The sequence below is a fragment of the Palaemon carinicauda genome, unplaced genomic scaffold (assembly GCF_036898095.1).
Source record: "Palaemon carinicauda isolate YSFRI2023 unplaced genomic scaffold, ASM3689809v2 scaffold120, whole genome shotgun sequence".
NCBI lineage: Eukaryota > Metazoa > Arthropoda > Malacostraca > Decapoda > Palaemonidae > Palaemon > Palaemon carinicauda.
The window spans coordinates 140,177-148,827 of NW_027168705.1; positions in this window are offsets into that span (position 1 = coordinate 140,177).

Here is an 8,651-nt window from a genome sequence, read left to right on the forward strand (position 1 = left end):
CAATCGTGGATTTATTTTGTCATGTCCGAAGCTCCATCTTCACACATTCCAATGTTAAGTACCATAGTTTGTTTTTACAGTTTTTTATTGTACCGGGCTTTTGTTTTATATCCAGTATAGTCTGTTTTATTATTCCCGTCTGGCCTTTCATGGCGGCCATTGTTTGTTCACTTGTTTGAGAATTCATCTTTGTCTGCCCGTTTAGTACTCTGTCACTTAGGTTCTTGGTTAAGTCCCTGGCCTTATGCCTTTAGAACCGTTATTATTTTTTTTTTTTTTTTTTTGTGTATTTATGCTCATGGTACTTTTTGCTAGCAAGTCCAGCCTACGAACGAGATAGCGATCTAGCTTTGTATTTGTTTAGTACCCGCCCCACCGAGGTGTTCGTCACTCGACTGTGGTATTTATTTTAAGTTTTAGCAGATGCTATTCTTCAATCGTAGTGTTATATGGATGTACATTTTTATTTTATACGTTTATAATAGTGTTGTGTGATTTTTAGTCCTGTTTTTGTGTCCAAGAGAGCGAGAGCTTGGGGTCCCCGTTTTCTGTTCGCAGTCACGAGTTACCCCTTTCTCTCGTTTTCTTTCTTAGCTCCGGTGGTTGAGCGGATTTCCCGTTTTCCGTTTTGTGCGTTCAACGGGTTCTCCCTCCCTCACCTCTCCCCCTCTGGGTGGATGATAACTTACGAGTTATTTATTTTTCGTGACTTTTCAATAGTTAGCGTTATTTTGGTCCGTGTTTCGTCCTCTCCCCGTTACGGCTCGGGAGTAGTTTATGAACGTTTTCCACTCCGCCTTGAGTTCTACTCCGCCATGAGGGATTCTCAATGACTTTCGGTCTATTGTTATATTTATATATTGTTTACTACATGGGACGGGCTTCATATTGTTTAGATACGACCCTCCGGTGGCCCTTACTCCGGTCTCAGGCCACGGCCATATCCACAATAGCCATTGTTATTACAATTGTGTTTTTATTCACAATAATTATTCAGGACCTTTCTTCTCCCTCCGGCCTCACCGGAGATCGTTAATACGTTTTGCTATGATCTAAGCTTTAGCCTTTAGCTGCGGCTTGGCTTTTTATCTTTCACAATTGAATTATTAGCCACAATTTAATTATTCAGGGCATCTCATTATCCTCCGGCGTCACCGGAGGTCGCCCATACACTTCACACTTATATTTGCCTTGCCTTTAGCTAAGGCTGCTTTATTCAGGATGTCTCATTACGCTCCGGCTTCACCGGAGGTCGCCCATACACTTCACACTTATATTTGCCTTGCCTTTAGCTAAGGCTGGTGTTTATATTTATTTTAAGGGCATGTCACTGCTTCCCCGACCCTCGGAGGTCGGCAGATTGCTTTAAGTTATTTATCCTTATGTCATTAACAGACGTTAGGTAAATTACAAATATACAAACAATTGAATATTAAAGTGCCAACAATGGTATGGGGCGGTATCATCTTAAAAGTAATATTCGGTTGTTAGTTCAATGCAATATTGGTGCTTAGGGAATTTAGTGAGTGCCGGAACTCTAGAATAATAGGGTTTTTTATCCCCTTATCAGAGTTTCAAGAAACACCAGACTCATGTCTCCTTTCTTTTACAGAAGGCCCGTTGTACTGCCGAAGGATGCCCTGCCTCGTTCAACGACCCCGTTGGGCATGACCTCTGCCGGTCTCATGCGCACTGCTCCATTCCCTTTATCCAGGAACCGGGACAGGCCCAGTACATGGTTTGGTTCCCGGATTTGTGCTCGCTCTGTTACGAGCTGTCGTCAATTCTACTGAGCGATGAAATTTGAAAATATAAAAGTCCAAGAATTTTTTCTTCCTTATTACAATAGGTCTTTGCTCTCTGGCTGTTTAGATAGTCTGGTTTAAAGGTCGCTCATGAATGGCAGAGGCAAGGGACAGTGACATTGCCCTAGGAATCGGGACAATGGCCTAGAGACTGACCATATATTATATGATCAGCACCCAAGCCTCCTCTCCACCCAAGCTAGGACCAGGGAGGGCCAGGAAGTGGCTGCTGATGACTCAGCAGATAGACCTATAGGCTCCCCCAAACCCCCCAAACTTAGCTCACAAGGATGGTAAGGTTGCAGACACTAATGGCACTAACGAGTCTGAGCGGGTCTCGAACCCCCCGACTGGCAAACACCAGGCAGAGACGTTACCAATCAGGCCACAGCACTTTTAGTCTGTAACTTTAGTTTTGAGTACAGATTATCCCATTCATGCTTTCTTTTGGTTTTCTTTTTAATATTTCACGAATTTCATAAGTTGTGTTGTGATAGGCAACAGTTTTTTATCCCTTTTTCTCTCTTTCCATATGGGGAAAACTATAAGGATGTTTTTTCTTACCATAAATACACGTAACATAGTTTCTGTTATCATCATCAGTGTCATACAGTGAGAGTACATGTTCACATGGAGCAAATTTTGATGATATTGTTCCATAGGAAGCCCACAAGTAGAAAATTGAAACCTTTTGAATTGTAACTTATTAGAAAACTACAGATAGGAAGGTAAACAGATCATCTTGTGGCAATATGGACTCTTGAACAGTTGGTAAACTGGGTTAAATATATGGTGATTATAGTTTGAGGCCCTTGAAACAAGCAGTTGCGTCTTAAACTTATGAAGAGCTTCGGGTTCCACGTCTTAACGGAAATCTTGTACACACTTGTGGCGTATTTAGTAGAGGACCTTCGGTAATGGGCTGGTTTTTATCTTAATACTTTATTAGAATAAGAATGCAGATGGTCTTCAAGAAAAAAAGAACACTAATTCCTGTAAAGGCTCTTTAGGTGATATGGAAATTCTGTTTTGTAATACTATATGTCTTTAGAGAGAGTGGAAGTGGTTATATCCCAGTGCAGGTCAGTGTTATAATGTGATATTATACATACATATACCAAGGCACTTCCCCCAATTTTGGGGGGTAGCCGACATCAAACAAGTGAAACAGAAAAGGGGACCTCTCCTCTCTACGTTCCTCCCATCCTGACAAGGGACTCAATCGAGTTCGGCTGGTACTGATATTATAACAAAAGGAATCCCACTTTGTACAGCTGTTTGTAAATGAAACGCCAGCTCAGTTTTCGTAGTTGTCAGAGGAAGGAATGCCAGAATTGCTTTTTAAATTGTTTATAGAAGGAACATCAGAATTGACCCATTGCTCATAGAATGTATTACAAAATGATCACTGTTGTTTGGCTTATACCAACACACTGTCCTTTGTTGACCAGATATTCAGTTAAAAGGGAACAGAGAATGAACATTCAAAGGAAATGTGTCTCCCTCAAACCATTAGATGTCCTAGGGGATCCCTGTTACATAGGGATAGAAGATCCATTATCCGTTTGTAACTCCCTGATTGCTACATGAACTTTTCTAGACCTTGCATCCTGGTCGGTAGAAATTCGGTGTTGGATACCTTTGGAATTAGCAAGTATCAAGTAGGAATACAGAGGAAACCATTGATGAGATTACAGTTGTGCATGTTTAACTTAGGCAATCATATTACAGGGGAAATTTTGATTCACTGATACTCAATTACATCTTTAAAAAAACAGTTAGTAAAAGAGTGGCAGGTTTTGATACAGTTAACCACAACAACTGTTTCCCTACCCTTAGGAATAGTAAATGATAGATGACGGTGTGAGGAGCAAGGATTTACCTTATTCCAAAATCTAGCAATAAAATTTGATGGATCTTCATGCATGAATGTGACAATCTTTCTTGAGGTGCTTATATCACTTGGGATATGGAGATACATGATTTAATTGCTACAACCTCTGTTTTCCTTGAGAGTGTTGGTTACATTTTGTCATTGGTCATATGAGGTCAAGATAACAGAAGATTGCAGAAGGGATGTCATTGTGGATATTTTTTTAAAACCTTTCAGTAGTCGTACCTCTGGAATATTTGTCATTGGAAGCGAGGTGAACAACTATTTGCCATACTACTATTTTGGGGGGTAGCCGACATCAAACAAATGAAACAAAAAAGGGGACCTCTCCTCTCTATGTTCCTTGAGTCCCCTGTCAGGCTGGGAGGAACGTAGAGAGGAGAGTTCCCCTTTTTTGTTTCATTTGTTTGATGTCGGCTACTCGCCAAAATTGGGGAAAGTGCCTTGGTATATGTATGTATATACTAGAAAGGTCACGTGAGTGCATGATGGTGTATGGAACTAGGATGGATCATAACTAGAAATGCCACAGAAATAACCATGAATTCATAAGTGCAAAAAGTGGCTGGAAGTTCTCCACGATATGAACTCGAGGAAACTGGAATGCTAGCTTCCCGTTTGAGGAATCAGTTGCAATTGTGAGGAATAAATAGAGTATTAAGTCTTTTTGTAAGGTATTAATGAAGATTTGTGTTAGGTAAATGCAACATAGTTTCCCATATCTTCGGTAGTGCTAGACAAGGCCTTCCTCCAAGTGATCGCTTCACCATACAATTCAAAATTGTAAAGGTCTTGTTAGATCTCGTCATGAGAGTCATTATACGGAAGCCTCTAGTATTATGCTCGCTCTTATGAACCCTGCAGGATAGAGCAAGTTTCCCTCTTTCTTTTAAAAGTTTGCCGTCTGTTATGTCTCCGTTCACTCACAATTAATAACAACTACCAAACACGAATGAACAGACTGCGATAGATCTGGCACCCACTGCTATTGGTAATTCAATGGAGCAACTGGGTTGCGTACGCTAAGATGTATCCAACAGTATGCATAAAGCCCGAGGAGCCAGCCAGACCAAATCTATTCTGACTTCGAAAACAAATGGGCCGATGAGGAACAAGCAATAGTTTTCACACATTACCATAACCAACATACAACGAGTAGATAAGGGTGCACTGAATGAGCAGCCCTAACATCGTCGTTGCAGCGTTTCGCTACAAAAAAGTTGTTGATTGAATCTTCATGTCTATATTTCCGATAGGGAACTCCCACAGGGATTCATTCTCCTCGGTCAGACCCACTTCAGATTGGTACCTCTGCAACTCTTCAATTTTTGAACTGCTTATTCACGCCTTGATTATACTTATCCCTAGAACATTTCACGGAGCGACACAGGTTGAGCCCAGAAATTTCGTTATTTATTGGCTGGGAAATTCTGTCATGTGAATTCATTTCTAAATACATGAAGAAAATTATGGCTTGTCTACTATGAAACACTGATTTATTACCAAGGTGTAACTATTGTGGTCCGCATTTGATTTAAACCTTTAGGATTTGAATCTAGATTATGGTTATCGTACTGTATCCATGATACAAAAGGGCGTAATGTAATTCATTGTACAGTACCGTACTTTTTGCCTTTTGAATGGAGAGTGTAATGCTTATTCCAGAATGTTAGAATTTTCAGTTATTATTATTTTGGTCTCTACAACTTACATGATAGATTTCATATGAAATAAAGATGAATTGGCAGACAAGTTAAACTTTGAATAATTAAATGACCTGTTTTTATAAAGATTGATGCATTCAAAAGTCCAGAATTATGTAAATAGACTCAGAATTATTAAGGTATTATTAAAAATATGCAAGTTCAGTAATTTATATTGCTTTTGAATGTATGAAAAAGTCCATTTGTTGAATGGAATTTGAAATATATATAAAATGCTTATTTTAAAATCTCTTCACATCTGTATTATTTTAGAACATTCTTAAAAGCACAACTAGAATATCTTATTTCCTTTTCCAGATTATCGACGTGCGTAGGAAGTTGAAGACCGACATCACCGAAGATTAATCTTTCAAGAAACGATAGACGGTGCTGCTACATGACCAGTATCTTCTTCTTTCCCACTTCTATGTGGGGTCGATGTTTCTGGCCAGCGTTCTCCATCTACTTCTGTCCCACACTTCATCACCGGTTAATCCCTGTGATCGAAGGTCATCATTATAAATCTTTTATATTAATTCACTATGCGCATGAGTAAGGCATGATGGCCCGAAAGTTTGGTAATTTAATGGTAATTCTCAAGTTATTTTGAGAAAATGAGTTCTTACTTGCATGGAAGTTGTCCGTATTCTGCTCAATAACCGAGTGGTTATATTGCCTGAGCTATGCTTGATTATAGGTATTCATTTATTCATTATTGATTGGTTTGTCCTTTCCTAGGATCCAGGTCTTTCAACCTAAAGTGTTCTGTTACTATCTCTTTAGTAATTTCATTGTATTCAAGGCTTATTTGGAGAAGGATCCTTTTGAGATTTTAAAAATGGCTTCCCCAGGTCCGTTTAGCTTTTTACTTTTAATATTTCCTGAGCCATACACAGATAATCGTCGACTTATGACCGTGACTACAACTAGCTAGTATGTCTGGCAACGTTGTTATGACATTGGTGAAAACGAGAAATTTTCAATATTAAACTTACCCGATAATCATGTAGCTGTCAACTCCGTTGCCCGACAGAATTCTATGGAGGGATACGCCAGCTATCACAATACTAGAAGGGGGTGTACTTACCAGCGCCACCTGTGGCCAGGTACTATAGTACTTCTTGTTGACACCTCCTCAATTTTTCCTCTGTCGTGCTTCCGGCAAGACGTTCTGGGATACGCTTATGATCTTCGAGTATTTTCACGGCTTTTGGTGAAGTATTCTCTCAGATTTCGGCTGTCGATTTACTGGAAACCTTCTTATATTAGCTTAGATAGCTTTTATATAGTCCTGTTAACGATCTTTTGCTTGATTTTGGAACCCCACTTGGCTAACTCTTTGGATTCAAGATGTCTGACATTTCGCAAGCCCCCACCCATAGGCGATGTAGGTCTTGCAATAGGCGTATTCCGAAGGCCTCGGTAGATCCTCACACCGCTTGTTCTGACTGTAGGGATAGGCCCTGTCAGTTAGAAAATCGATGTGAGGAATGCGCCGGACTTTCGGAACTTGATTTTGTCCGTCTTTTGAAATATTCAACTAAGTTAGAGAAAGGTAGAGTTAGGAGGAGTTCTTCTCACTCTTCACTTTTTTCCTCACCTCATGATCCCCTACCTTTTCCTACCCCTGTAGTGGCTACCCCCGAACCTACTATTTGCCCTCAGCCTGATATGTCTGTTGTGTTGCGTGCTATTCAGGCCTTAGGCGATAAAGTAGAGTCAGTGGTAAGTGATCATAAGTCTCTTATGGCCGAAGTCAAGGAACTTAAGGTCAAGAGTGCAGTGGGTGGAATTAGTGCCAGTGCTGTGACGAGTGCTAGTGTCAGTGCAGTGCCAAGTGCTAGTGTCAGTGTCAGTGTGGTGCGTGAGGATACTTCTGTGCGTGTCAGTCGTTCTCCCAGTCCGGGACCTCTTGCAAGCTCCCAAGCCCAGGGGAGAAGCAATGTCGAAGGGCAAAAGGGTTCGGCAGGCCTTGATCGGCGCACAGAAGTATCCTCGGTGGTTGCGGGCGTGTCTTCCAGAGACCGTCACTCCCACCTGCAGACGATTGAGCCCGTCTTTTACTCGTCCGCTGATCTATTGTCAGGGAAGAAACGCTGGACTCAGGTCTCTAGACCACTCAAACGCAGAGTCCAGTCCGCGAGTGCTCAACCGGGCTGCAGTCATTGGCTCAGCTCGGACTCGCCGCAGTCATCAGTCGACTGTACTCCGCCCAAGAGGAGTAAGGTTCTGCCGCAACAGATCTCGTCTGTTCAGGCTTTGCCTCAGCAGACCGTAGTGTCTGCCGACCCCAAGTTGTCTCTACTGCAGTCAATGCAAGCACAGCTTTCGGTCTTGATGAGTGAGTGTCGGGCTGAGAAGGTTGCGCCTCCGCCTCCGCCTGCACTCGCTCCGCCTGCGCTCGCTCCGCCTGACCGCAGTACCGCCTGCCAGGCGTACGATGTTGAGCCACGTTCTGAGTTTACTGTTCCCAGTGGTGTACAGCCTCCGCCTTCCTTAAGGCAACCTCAGCAATGGGATCAGGAGGCTTATACCTCTCTTCCTCCGCTTACACTTGCTGCTCCACCAGTGATGCAACACTCGGTTGAGGTACAACAACCTCTCCCGTCCATGAGTCAGTCTCCTCAGCTCTCGCTGCAGCGAGCTCAACCCTCCACAAGGCAAGCACCACAACACCTTAGCCTTGCGCCTCAGGAGCCTCAGCTTGCGAGACATTTACTACGTTCTGCGCAGCCTCTACCTCATCGCGCTCCGCTCACACCGCAGGAACAGGAACTTGCTACTCCGCTTCCGCCAACCACTCAGCAAGCGCAACCCTTGAGTTCAGCCACTCATGCCAGGAGTCAGCCTCCTCCACCCATGCGCCTACCTTCTGCTTCTTCTTTTGTTCAGCCTTTGCAGTCTGAGCCTCAGGTTTTCCCTCAACAGATTCTTGAAGAGGAAACCACTAATATTGTTGTTCCTGCTCGTTCTGACTCTGCTGTTCAGCATACCTGTCCGATCTCTTCGCTACACTCTGGTGATGAGGCGTCTGATGATGAGGCGGCACACCTGGATCCCTCATCAGACGTGGATGAATCCAAGCCTTCTCCACAGTCTATTGACTTTCGTAAGGTCTTGGCTCTGCTTAGGGAGGTATACCCAGACCACTTTGTCTCTGCTATTCCCCGCTCTCCACCATCTGAGTTTTCGCTGGGCATGCAGCCAGCTAAGTCGACCTATACTAAGCTAGTCCTAGCAAGGTCCTCT